The sequence below is a fragment of the Dipodomys merriami genome, unplaced genomic scaffold (assembly GCF_024711535.1).
Source record: "Dipodomys merriami isolate MVZ:Mamm:240054 unplaced genomic scaffold, mDipMer1.0.p SCAF_113, whole genome shotgun sequence".
Classification (NCBI taxonomy): Eukaryota; Metazoa; Chordata; class Mammalia; order Rodentia; family Heteromyidae; genus Dipodomys; species Dipodomys merriami.
Window position 1 is genome coordinate 306963 of NW_027202416.1, and position 14478 is coordinate 321440.

Below are 14478 nucleotides of genomic sequence, written 5' to 3' on the forward strand. Positions count from 1 at the left end.
AGCGTCCGGCAACACCAATACTTACTGTAAAAAATTCATGAATTCCGTGGAATTCTTCCAAGTGAATTGCCTGCATTGGATGTCAAAATGTATTCAAGAGTTTTTGTATACATGTATAATGATTTCTGCAGAGTTTGTGAAATTTTAATCAGAAATAATTTTAACTTATCTATTTAAATGAATAGTACAGAAACTAAAGTATTTCTGGTGCTTGTCTGAAAAAGAATATTTTAAAATATTCTATGTTTGTATAATGTGTCCTTTCAGATTGTATTCCATATAGATAGTTTTAGATTCCTTTTTTTCCTAGGTCCTAATATTATTTTTCTTTGGGATAAAATGACAATGTTGTCTAATTTCAAAAGTTTTGTAAAGTTTATGGTATGTAAACGCCTTTCTGAGGTGAAGATTTAATACACTGATGTCAAACTAAATTTAATTATATGAATTACGTATGTTGTTACACTTGTTATTTTGTAATCAACTTTTTAATAAATGTTTTTCATTTCTTGCATCTGAAGAAAGAAAAATACGGAATACTTCACAAATTTTCATATCATCCTTGTGCAATTGCCATGTTAATCTCTGTATTGTAATTGGGAATACGTGCTGCTGAAGCATGTAGTATCTTCCAAATTTAAGCAGTTAATGATGCAATCTTTATACAGACTTATATCCACCGTTGCCTACTTGTAATAAGGAAACTATATTGTTCCTGACAATGCTACTGATCTTATTTCCCTAAAATTCTGTGAATAGTGGAAAAAAAATATATTGTTCATCTTAATGCTCACATTTGCAATTTTTTTTTGTCAATGAAAATTTTAAGTCTTTTTCATTTGGAATTTGATCATACTTTCAATAATTTATTGCTAGGTCCAAAGGTGATGGCTTTTTCATGTACTAATTGATCCAACTGAATTAGCTTTGTGGAGCTAATGGATTCAAAGTAAGCCTTGCTTAAGAGCTACTTCTAACCTTCTGCATTTGACATTTTCCCAAGTGAGGTCTTACTGGCACAAATGTCTACTTGACCCTTTATTCTTCTTCCATGTAGGAACAGACCAATCAGAATATCTTACCCTGACACCATAGATTGTTTTACTTGAACAACACTAATCTTACTTACAAGGGATCATAGAGAGATGAACAATTCAGTCATAACTGTTCAGACTAGAAGGTATTTTATCAAAATATAATTGTTTATTATATCTAACATTTCAAAAGTAACTAAAGCCAAGAAGGGGAAAAAATCGATCATATTCATGATTACTTAATATCCTGGCCTGTCTACCATCCTACCAGGTAGGAAGTTACACTACTGCATTACTATCACCAAATATTTTCATAGTTGCAGGAGAAGTCCAGATGTTTCTTCTCATTATTAGGCCTTAAATTGGTAATGTTTTCATCACAGTGTTTTCTCTTGCCTACAGGCTGTAAATCTACAAATAGTAAATCTTTAGGTGCAACTCTATCAAACACTGAGGTAGAGATAATGTAATAATGCTTTAAAACAGAGTTGCCTTTGATACTGTAACCACAACAGAACAATGCAAAACATATGTCTTTTTTCTTATATTATATATAGTTATATATTTTATATTTATATGTGCTGATTTTATATTTCACACAATGAAACTTACTAGAATTAGTTGATAATTTCACAAATAAATTAAAATTTATTTATTGCAATAAATAGAATTGGAATACAAATAATTAGGTTTAAAATGTATATTAGAATATAAAAAGTATTAAAGCAGTGTCTTTGGTATAAACTTGTGATACATTCAAACTGTTCTTGGTTTTCTGAATTCACATGGTAAAAAACCAATTTTGTTTTCCTCTAATCTATAAGGGATTTTACTCTGCTTCTCTGTTTATTGTTTTAATTCACTGATTCCAAACTGTTTTTCTCCATATTTCTGAAGCATTCCTACTGATTATGCTCAAATTTTTCTGATAAGATGTCAAACAAATATTATTCTTCTGCACGACCCAATGATTCCTATGATCCCAGGTACCAGTTACCTGCATCATCAGATAACAAGGGCAAGACTTCTCACATAGGCCCATGCAACATGCAACAAAGTAATTGAAGACCCATTTCAATTTCTCATTTCCTATATTTCAGGGCCCCAATTCCTTGAGATGCAGGATTTAGCAGTAAGCAATTGTGAAATGCAAGGCAACTTAAAATGAAAGATGAGATCACAAATTTTGAGAGTATGTACTATGATTCAAACATTCAACTTACAGATGGCCAGCCCATATCAGTGAGCAAGTTCACAAAGTGTCATAAGATTATTTTTAATACCCCTCCGCTATGATTAATGAAAGATTTTAGTCCAGCATAAGTGGGCCAAAAAATAGTTCCTGGAAGGATAGATCCATAGTTGGTCTACCAAGATCCAGAAAAATTTACTTAGAGTTCAAATGTAATTCAGAAAAACATTGAGAAGATCCTTAGTGCTGCAAAACACTGGGACTTCAGTACAACATGGTTCAGTGGTATAAAATGTCACTCTCAAACCAATGATAATCTACATTTAATCGACTGAAAGTTATTCCTTTACAAATTAACTTTTTAAAATCACATTCGCCAAAATAACATTTGACAAGTAGATGATACTTAGTGACATTACAAGTTTTTCATGTGTAGGGAGCAAGTTACAATAGAGTTGAATTATTTACCCAGCACTAATGCCAAACACGTTCAACCATTCATTGAAGTCTAGAAATAACCAACCACAATTTGTGTTTTTCAATAGGAGCCTTCCAGAAATGTGTTAAATAGATCAGCCTGCCAAATTTCAAACCAAAATGTTTGCTAATAAAGTAAATGTCATCATTTAATAAGGCACATTTTAAAATGTCACAAATAGTTGTCTTATCATATGTAATATTATGTTTTCCCTATCTGTGTAACATAGGGAGAAATATGACTTTAGGTCTTGATATGGGTACTCATCAGAGATATGACAAATATAAAATCTGTCTTCTATTTCTATCACATTCCTATATAGGAATAAATTTTAGTTTTCTTCTTTTTCCAAAACTTATAGGTAGTAAAAAATATTATACCATGTAAAATAAAACAATCACACCACTGTACAAAGCTATTTATAAAAATTGGTAGCTAGGAGTACATTCTATGCATTTTTTAACTTTCTTTTTGACTGAAGATTAATCTTCCAAATGGATGAGAATAAAATCATGTTTAAGTGCTTCACGTCTCCAGTCTTGCAAATTGTTACTGCAGATGAATGAATTATGGAAATATAAGCTGACATCAGTTCAAGCATATGCAGAATGGAAACTCCATGAAATATATATAACCTTTCAAAGTATTAATAGACAGTTTAACAGGATGACTATCAGGAAGTTGAAAACAGAAAGAAATTATAGTAAAGACATAGAATGAATGAAAAATGAACAAGGGGCAAGTACAGCTAGAATACTCAATGTACACATATGATAAAGGAAGTGGTAAATCTGAAATAAATATTGGAGAAGCATTTGGTTGAGAATGATGGAAGGAGTGACTCTGATCCAAGAGCAATGGACAATTAGGTGGATATATTTAATTGTAACACACTTGCACAACCTTTTGAAATTCAGTTTAAAAACACAACAAAAAACAAAAACACACAAAAATCACAACCAACCAGAAATATCTAGAGAGTATGAATATTTCTTCCCAAAATTTTAAGCAGTTAATGAAGGGTAGTCTTGGGAAAAGCAAACAACGCTGTCCAAAGAGAGAAGTTTGGGATAGGAAAGAATTTTGAACAGATTTAAATAGATTGTCTAAGGTTATAAATCACAATCACCTACATCTCCTGCAAATAGTATCTTTCTTCTAGGAGTTCTCTGTCTGAACTGGATAATCCAGTCGTGAGACACACTTGATAGCTTGTGAAGATAGAATGGAAGAAACAAGATCAAGAACGCATTACTCCACTGGAGAGAAAACAATCCTCCATATTTTCTCTAATCTTTCTTCACTACTCTTTCTTCATACTTTTAAGTCAATTGATTTTGAATTATATTTTTCCTTCTTTCCTCTGGCAAAGTAATTGGTCAAAGTAATTCATTAAATATTATTTGCCATTTTCTTCTTTCATGCTGATTAATTGGCCAAGCGAGTCTATGAAACTTCCATCTTGCACTTGGTTGCCATGAAACAACATCTATGTCAATGAGAAGAAGTGTAATGTAAAACTTTGTCTCCAGAAAACAGTCCAAGAAGTTGTGATCACAAATATTTGGCTGTATTTTTTCTCTTACCTTGAAAGTCTTCTTGTGTCTAAAGTGCCCACAAACATAAGTACTCCATCACTTTTTGGTTCAATCAATTCTAACCTAAAAGATATATTTTGCTAAGAAGATGCTTAGAGGAAACTGAAAAATACTGCAGTTTTATCTTATATTGTAAGACTCTCCTTAGATACCATATCAGGAACAATGAAGTTATTCTATGCAAAATTATTTCAATAGATTATTTTTCTCTTTGTCTTGAATTTGTTCACCAAGATGTATGGAGGAGAGTAGAGTTAAATCACCTATACCTAGAAAGACAGTGTCTGTTACAAAAGGTCAATTCTTCTATGTCCTGCTTCTATGTCCTCCTCTTAGCTCTTGCCTGATTTCCAATTAATCACAGCATCTTGGCTTCAAGTCTAGTGAAGCTGAAGGACTATATGGGCTCCACCACTGTTAAATCTTCATGATTTGTCTTTGAAAACTCTTTAAGTTGCCTCATTTGGATGTGGAATGTATTTCCATGTCTCCATTCAATCTGTTCGGCATTGTAGTGAGCCAAATAGGCTCCGTAAAATCATTTTAGTTAGTAAAAATATTAACACAATTTAGGGCTGGGAAGTTGGCTCTTTGGTAGAGTGCTTGCCTTGAATGCCTGAGACCCTGGGTTTGATTCCTCAGCACCACATAAGCAAAAAGAAAAAAAGCCGAAAGTGGTGCTGTGGCTCAAGTGGTAGAGCACTAGCCTTGACCTGAAGACCTGAGGGACCCAGGCCCAGAGTTCAGGCCCCACGACCGGAAGCTCCAAAAAATATTAATACAATTTATATAAAATTTTTGGACTCCCTTCACTGCTAAAGCCAATACGCTTAGCTAGGGCTTCTAAGAACTACGTTTTCTTACCTTTTCCATTTGCTCAATTCTTTTCTGAACCCAAAACATTTTGGCTTATGGAATAAGAGAAGTCTTCACTATCTCATGTTATTAAAGATATTATTTTTTGTGAGCCACTTAGAAATGTGAAATCATTGGTTTGAATTATATAATTATATAATTATATAATTACATAATTATATAATCGGTTTTTTTTCTGTTTCACTGCTTCAAGTGCAAAGACATTGTGGAAAGTGTTACAAACAGAAATGTGTAAACCCAACACCTTCTTGCATTTTGGAGGGCACTTTCTCCCTAAATATTTTGACTCAAATTATCTTTTTCAGAGAATTACTGTTTGGTAATTAAAGGTAAATTCACAAATTTTGATGTCTTATTTTTTAAGAACTTGAATTTAAATTCCAATACAACCTTGTTTCACACAGTGAGAATATATTTCCTGGGTAAGGATGATTCCAAGGGAACCAACCGTATTTACAGCAATGTTTCTGAGGTTTGTTTAGTGTGAAATAGAGCCATCTTCACCCACATTGCTTCCTCTCTACTAAGTCTCCATGGATTTCTTTGCATGAAAGCCTATTCTCCCAGGAAATTTTAAATTTTCTTAATAGGCTAAGTTGTTAAAAATTTTGAACAATTCAAATTTACCTGTCATACTTTAAAACTCTTGAAATTTCTTTATCAGAACCGCGAATTCACCAATCCTAATTCCACCTTTAACATCCAAAAGTTAACATGCTCTTTTCATGATATAGTGTCCATGCAACTATTATTTTCCAGTAGCTTTGTACTGCGTATATATAGCCATATTAGCTGATGCTAAGCAAAATGAATTCCAAGATATGGAACCAGATTTTTTTATTTGTGGTTGTTGTTTTTGTTGAACTATGTGACTTGTTTTCTTTGGGTTTTTCCCCTATAGTTCATTCCTGCTGTATTTGATTTTGTATTGTGTATGCATTTACCTTAAATAGGGAAGGGAAGAGGAAAAGCAAAATGGTGAGACAAAAGACAAAGGGAAAACCAATGCAATAGCAACACTCACAAGACAATATGTTGGAAATGTACCTTATAAACTTGTGAGGGGTGAAGGGGTGAAGGAAAACTGTGAGAAAAATGAAGGAGGGGTAACAAGTTTGAAATGTTTTTTATTCACTACCTTACAATTACTGTAACCTCACTGTACATCAATTTGATAATAAAATTGAAAAAATAAGCTGCGTACAATGTAATTTCACTGTATTGGCACAGTAAATATTATTCTTTAGGTAGCAATATTTTAAAAATCAATTCTATTTGACATCTAATTCAAATTGATTATCTCTTTTTTACCAGAGGGTCATCAACGTGATTGTTATCCAACTAGAAAATATTTTCATAATATACTTGCCGAATTTTTCAAAAAAGAATAAATTTATTACTTTCTTATTCTAAAACAGAAAAACACTTTAATACTATGGAAACCCATAACTTTTAAAATTAAATAATTTGTTAAGAGGACAGATTATATATTTGCTTCAAAATTCATATGACAAATAACTACTCATAATTACTCCTTTTTAAATTCTCAACATTCCATATGTTAGAGATTCAAAACAGTACTTTTTTGCATGTTATAAAATTCTGCAATAGATGCAGTTTCCAATGGAGTGTACAGATAGAGAAGTCAATAGAAAAATAGCCACATTCTGGTAGAGGATAAAACTATGAAGCATCTGTAATAATTCAACAAGAGTAAGCATTTTTTTATCAGAGTAAGCTGTTATTTCTATGACTATCAATCCCAAGATTTATGCCATGAAGTCATCCTAGCCCAACAGTTTCCAACTTGTAAGGGGCACCCTAAAATTCCTTAATTCATATCATGAATAGCTTATCTCTATTGTGAAAAATACTACACCTCTGCTAATGTGATGCCCTCCGTGTTCTGGAAAGAATACCATAATAACCTGAGATGCATAATTTTTCCTCCACTGGTATTCTTGAGATCAGATCACTTGCAAATATTATTTATATTTATACTTTTTAATTATCATAGATATTCAGGAAGCTAAGATTGGAAAATTATGGTTCAAAACCCACCCTGGCAGGAAGGTTTCTTAGAATCTTATCTCCAATATACTTCTCCACAAAAGCCAGACACAAGTGGCACTGAACTTGAAGTGGTAGGGCATGAGCCTTGAGCATAAACAGACTCAGAGGCACTGTCCAGGCCAAGAGTTCAAGCTCTAGGCAAACCAATAAAACAAAAACAATGTTGAGTACTAACCCCAAACCTAGCATTTTTCTCAATGTATACAGAGGCACGTAAATAAGGAAATGGCTTCCTGTGTTACTTAGAGGTTGAAAAAAGAAGATGTCACACAACTACTCTCTTCATACCATTTTAAACCAAACCCTCAAAAATTGCTGTTTTTCTTTTTTTTTTCAGGTAAGGGGTAGGTTTATTCAGTAGGCCTGCTGGGACCAGGCAAGGTTGGCACTCCACGTGGCTGGGAATTAGAAAGAGCTGGAAAAGAGAGGAAAGAGCTAGAGCAGAGAGAACTAGAAAAGAACAGAGAGAGAGAGGTAAGAACAGAGAGAGAGAGCTAGAATAGAACAGAGAGAGAGAGAGATCTAGAAATGAACAGAGAGAGCAGAGAGCTAGAAAGGAACAGAGAGAGCGCCTGGGCCTGTGGTAGGCCTTATCTAGGGTATGGGCGGGGAAAGGCGTGGCCACATCAAATTCAGATGTGACCTCTTCTAGGCATCCCAGTTGCCTAGGTAACGCAGGTACTGGGTGGAGACTTTGCTGTGAGGAGGGTGGAGTCTGCTAGCCATCTAGGGGTGGACCTTACATTCCAGCCTTTTAATAATCTTGAAATAGGGCAAGGATTCTCTCTGGCTACTTCCTGCTGACAAGGGGCATGGACAATAGGGGCAAAAGGCTGGAATTTAGTCCCCTCCCAGAAGGCAGTGAGCAGTAGCTGTCCCTTGGTGGATTGAGTCCTTGGGTGAAGTCTGGAGAAGTCTCATGAGCATTGAGCGGCTGGAAAAAAAATACTAAACGGCAAATAAATGGCAAGAGGAAGGACTTGGGGCTGAAAATGTTGGTAGAAATGTCCCTACCTACTTCTGACATCTGGCGACTAAGTAGAGAAGTCAGGTGACAAAGGCAAGAATATAAATTCCTGTTCAGTTAATATGTAGACAGGTATAACCATTGGCTGGATAGGCTTCTTACTTCCACTGACCTCCCGGCTCTGGTTAATTTTGAAAGTGCAGGCACAAAGTAGCTGATGTGATATTATCTCCTCTTAGTCCTCTCCATGTTTCCTTGTTCCCCAGACTGGCTGAGTCTAGGTGCTGGTTGCTCAGATGGCTTCTCCCAGTTGGTATTCAAGATTTGAACTCCATGTGTGGGCAGAGTCCCTGAGCACTTCTGCTCAAGGCTAGTGCTCTACCACGTTGAGTTACAATAACACTTCCAGTGTTCAAGGAGGTTTGAACTCAAGGCCTGGGCACTGTCCCTGAGCACTTCTGCTCAAGGCTAGCACTGAACCACTTTGAGTTATAGTATCACTTGCAGAGTTTAGCTGGAAGATGGAGTCTTAGGGATTTTTCAGCCCGAGCTGGCTTTGAACTGAAATCTTTGCCACAAAAGCCCTTTGTTATTTCCAATTAAAGCAACAAGGAGATCAAGTAGAATAAGTAGAGCTTACCTGCTCCTATCAAGAACTGACCAACAAATATTCTGCAATGACAAAACTCATTAGACGTGATGAGAATTTTAGCATAGATATGCCCAGTATTTTAGAACCATGTAGTCAGTAGTAGAATACACAACACAAAACAAAAAAAGGCAAATCTCAAAACCTAAAATTTTGACAACATTTAGACATCTTTGCTAACAAAGCACATCAGATGGTTGGGCCTCAGTTACCAGGGCCAGAGTAGAGAAGTGGTGTGGACATGGATGTGAAGGCCAGCAATGGTATTGATGCGCTGTTTCCACCACAGACAGACTGGTTCGCAAAAGGCCGTCAGAACTGTGGGTATTCCTCAGAGCAAAAAAGGAAAAAGCAAACAAAAAAAAGAAAAAAGAGGGAAAAAAAACAGAGAGAAATCCCAGCTATCCTGACTTTAAGCTCTTTATCCGAGTCACGGCACCATTTATGTTAGGTTTTTTAAAAAGAGGTAGCCGAGTAAGGACAGCACCAGCATGCACGTGGTATTCAGGTAAGGGGTAGGTTTATACAGTAGGCCTGCTGGGACCAGGCAAGGTTCGCACTCCACGTGGCTGGGAATGAGAGAGAGCTTGAAAAGATAGGAAAGAGCTAGAGCAGAGAGAGCTAGAAAAGAACAGAGAGAGAGAGAGGTAAGAACAGAGAGAGAGAGCTAGAATCGAACAGAGAGAGAGAGAGAGCTAGAAATGAACAGAGAGAGCAGAGAGCTAGAAACAAACAGAGAGGAAATTGCTGTTTTCCTAAATTTATAAATTGATATCATCCATTTGTTAGCAACTCTGTCTAGATTATTCACATTAACATGGTATACATGAACTATGGGAATTATCTATTAACTATGTTCTAATTATAACTCTCTTGAAAGAATATTCTAGGAAAATAGAATGCAAGAATCATTTGTGAATTTGTCCATTAATCCCTCTACTTAAAAATAATTTTTTAGTATCCTATAGAATATAAAATTACAAACAAAACAAAATACATATTTTAAATCTAAATTCTAATTTAACAAAGTCTACAAAGTACTACATTAGATGAACTTTGCTATTTCTCCAGGCTTAAACTTTTGTAATCCTTCAACATTTCTTTGGAATCCAACAGAATGGTGCTTACTTAGTTTTGCAAATTTTTGGATGGAAATAATGAGCCATTCTGCATCTAGAATGTTCTGTAATAAGAGAGCATTTAAAACACAAATGAGGATATATATAAGGTGCATTTCAATAGGAAACTTGACTTCTCAAAACATAATGAGAAAATTAGCCCAAAATTCCAACTGTGTATTCCTTTTTTTTTTTTTGTTTGGTTTGTTTTATTGAGACAAAGTTTTTCTACCTGGTCCAGGGAAGGTATTGCAATGTAATTCCATTCTCTAATCTCCTGACGAAGTGCTAGAATTCCAGGCTTGTATCACATTGCCCTGCCATAGTTTGTTTATTTACTCTAGAAACAGACTCGCAATTCTGAACTTCTCCTAAGATCTTATCCACTAAACTGACTGCTCAGACTCTTTATGTACTATTTTCAAAGATGTTCTAACAATTCACACAAGATATGAACATTTTTATATGCACCTACAGGGTTCCCTGATTCATTCCTCCATGAATCCTATCCCGTTAATAATGTTGCTTGACTCTCTTACTATCACTGATTCCTAGCTATGTAATATTCTCAACTTTTTTGGGGAAAGTTCACTGGAGGGCTTTCTAATATTAAAAATTATCACTTGATTCTAGTCTTACTCAGGACATATTTTCTATTGTTTTCTAACTTTTCTACATATTCTGAGAGTTGTTTCATTTGTGTATTTTTGTGTGCACATATAAGTCCCTTTGTGTGTATGTGTATGTTAGTGTGTATGTATGCAAAAACCTCATGCTCTTATTCAGCAATCTTGCTCATGACTAGTATTCCAGCTTTTGGCTGTTTAATTTCAGGTAGTGTCTCAAAGCCTGTTCTGCCCAGGCTGGATACAAATTGAACTTCTCAGACTCCTTTACATTTTTAGGTTTTATTTTTCCAGGAGTATCAACTTTTAAACTACAAACACTTTTGTGAGTGTTAAGTATAACCTGTAGCCCAGATTTTTAACTCAAGAATTAATATAAAGATAGATGAACATATACATTACATATCTTGAGTATACAATGTTAGAAATGTGGTCCTTAGCTGGGTGTGGTGAGATCTGAGGACTGGGGTTTAAAGCCAGCCCAGGTAGGAAAGTCCTGGAGACTCTTTTCTCCAATAACTACCAGAAAATTGGGAGTGGCACTGTGGCTCAAGTGGAAGAGCACTAGCCTTGAGCAGAAGGACAGTGCCCAGTCCCATATTGTACCAAGACCAACAACTACAAAAAAGAATATAAGAAAAGGAAAAAAAAAGAAATGTGATCTTAGCCACCAGATTCATTGCTATTATAATTCCTATTTTTTCCAGTTAAGTCCATTCTCTCATACGTGACTTGCATTGGAAACAATCATTCTTCCATTCTCCTTTTTACAAAATTACGTGTTTATAAAGCGTGATTTAGAAAGGATTTGGCTTCATCTTCCACATAGAAGTAATGCTTTCTCTATATCACTCCCATAAATCTACATACTGGACTTGGCTTTATTGTTTCAATGTTGTCCTATTTGTAGAGTGTTCTATATTTTACTGAAGCCTTTTAAATAAACACAGAACTTCTCTTTCGTATTATTGTTATTGTTTCTCTTACTGTTCACTCGTGTACACTTGGGAAATTAATGCACAGCGCATACACTCACAAAAAATGATTTGAGAACCTTCTCCCATTTAAAATTCACCATAATTTACAGAGCACTTAAGAACTTTGAACAAAATGTACTCATGAAAAAAGTATTCATAAACAATTTAAATTTCATATTTTCTCCTTACTAAGGAGAGACAGAGAGAGAGAGAGAGAGAGAGAGAGAGAGAGAGAGAGAGAGAGAGAGAGAGAGAGAGAGAGAGAGAGAGAGAGAGAGAGAGAGAAACGAAAGAAGGTCAGAATTACACTTAAGCCAGGTACCTGTTGCTCAGGCCTGTAATCCTAAGTACAGTGGAGGCAAAGATATGAGGATTGTGGTTTATAGCCAGCCCTGGCAGGAACACATGTGAGATTCTTATTTCCAAAGAACCACTAGAATACTGGAAGTGGTCCTGTGACTCAAGTGGTAGAGTGCTAGTTTTGAGCTGAGGAGCTCAGGGAGCTGCCCCAGGCCCAGAGTTCAAGCCCCATGACTGAAAAGAAGTGGACTTCCCACCACAAAAAGTAGACTGAATAACACCCATTGTCCTAGGGAACATGGCAGCGAAGTCAGGCCAAGCTTCCTGTCAGCTGGGAGTCATAAGTAGGTCACCCAACTTCTCTGTGCCTCAGTTTCCCCAGCTTCAAAACTGAACAAAGTGAAGGATCCCGTTCCTCATGGGGATTGGGTATTAAAGAAAGAGAATCCTGTTTTGATTTATAATCCCATACCTGTCACAACATTAATAACACAAAACCATCTGAGATCTTTCCGGGTATTTTCTGTCATATACTCACAGAACTGCCAAGAACCGTATCTGACGGCCCCTCCCTCTGTGTCTGGCCCTGCTCTAGAGATCACTCTGTATTAATCCCTTGTTTTCTCAAAACTGTCCCATGAGGAGATTAAAGTCCAATGGTTGAGGCCCAACCCAGAGCTTCACCTGTGGTCAAAAATGGGCTGGTGTGGACTGAGTTTGTGACAATCCATCTAATCCAATGACTGAGCGTGGCACTACATGTCTACCATCCCAACTAGAGGACCGACCCTGGTGGCTCATGCCTGTCACATAGGACAAGGTTGCCAGGACCAGGTCAGGGCAACAAGCTGGCTAGAGGTGCACCATTGCACCATTGTCTGAGGAATCCAAGAGGCAACATGGGTTTTAGCCAGCAGCACCAGGTTTGAAATGCTGTGCCACAGGGAAGGGGAGGAGGGGGTTGGAGCACATGCGGGCACATGTTGGGCCTCAGCAAGGCATCTCCTCCTAGGCCTCGAGTCTCTTGCTCATCACTCAGCTACCTCTACCTCAACTGCTGGTAGTGGTGTCAACCAACAGACAGAATCCCAGCGCTAGTGGGTAGTATGGAATATGGGCATGGCCACCATTCTTGTATCCCATTGGTCAGAAAGAACCATGAAAGAATGAGGGTGTGGCTGGAATCCTGTGATGCAGGCAGAATGGGTGGAGTCAAGATGATGGCAGCCCCTTTCCCAGGTTCAATCCACTTGGGGACAAGAAGGTTACCTGCTTTAGCCAGATGGCTGGACAAATTGTTGTGTATGTCTGTTTGTTCCCAGTCCCAGACCTTGAACTCAGGATCTGGGCACAGTCTGTGAGCTGCTTTTGATCCAGGCTAGCCCTCTACCAATGGAGCTACATGGCTTTACTTCTGGTTTTGTTGGCACAATTTGGACAGGAGTCTCAAGGACTTTCCTGCCTAGGGTGACTTTGACCATGATCCTCCTATCACAGCCTTGGAACTATCAAGGAGGACTGCTGAGAGCATTTTTATATCATTAACATTTTGACAACTGAAACCTGTTAGGAACTTTAGCACTTTTGAAAAAAAATAGCCTTTGTGTCATCACAGTTCATTTGCATATGTCATTGTGATTTAATTCTCATATCCACACTATAAACTCATGGCAATTAAGATCTGACTCGCCACTGTGACATCACAAACCCTTTGTGACATCATCACCAATGTGACATCAGACTGTGGTTATGACACCTTCAGCTCATGGTGATATCACCAAGCTACACTGACATCATGGCATTATGACATTGCATTGCCATTTTGCTGTCATAGCCACATTGAGAATGTATATCCTATGATTTCATTCTATTTTAAATGTGGCATATCAGTTGATATCAGAAACATATTGTGACCTCATAACCATTGTAACATTATAAACCATGTGTGGCGTCATAACCAGTATGATATCACATTGTTGTTATGATATCTTTAGCTTATGGTGACATCACAAAATGACAATGACATTATAGCATTTGCCATTATGTCATTGTGACATCATAGTCACATTATGAATGCCTAATCTGTGATTTCATTGTATTTGAAATGTGGCATGTGGGTGGATATCAGAAACTCATTGTGATGTCATAACCTTTGTGACATTAATATCCCTTTGTGACATCAATTTGGCAATGTGACATCACAATGGCAATGTGATGCTACTAAGGCACCATGATATCACAATGGTGATGAACTCACAATGGGTTTCTGATATCAACCAACATGCCACATTAGATATAGAATCAAATAACATAAAGGGCAAACACAACGTGTCTATGATATCAGAATGACAATATAATGTTACAGTGCTATGATGTCATTGTAGTTTTACATGTCAAAATGAGCTGATGTTGTCATTATGGCAACATGATGTCACAATTATGATGATGTCAGAAAGAATTTTTTGGTATTTTAATGGTATGTCTGATGTCAGTTGTCATTAGTTCCCCATGAGGATATGGATACAAAAAATGTTCTGTGATGTCATAGAAGCCATGTGTGTTTTCAAAGGTGGTAAGAGGTCATAATAGT

At 36.5% G+C, this 14478-nt stretch overlaps 1 pseudogene; it reads right to left on the reverse strand.

The window, feature by feature from the left end:
- Nucleotides 1-525: 525 nt before the first annotated feature.
- Nucleotides 526-621, reverse strand: LOC138822632 (U6 spliceosomal RNA; annotated as a pseudogene).
- Nucleotides 622-14478: the final 13857 nt, after the last annotated feature.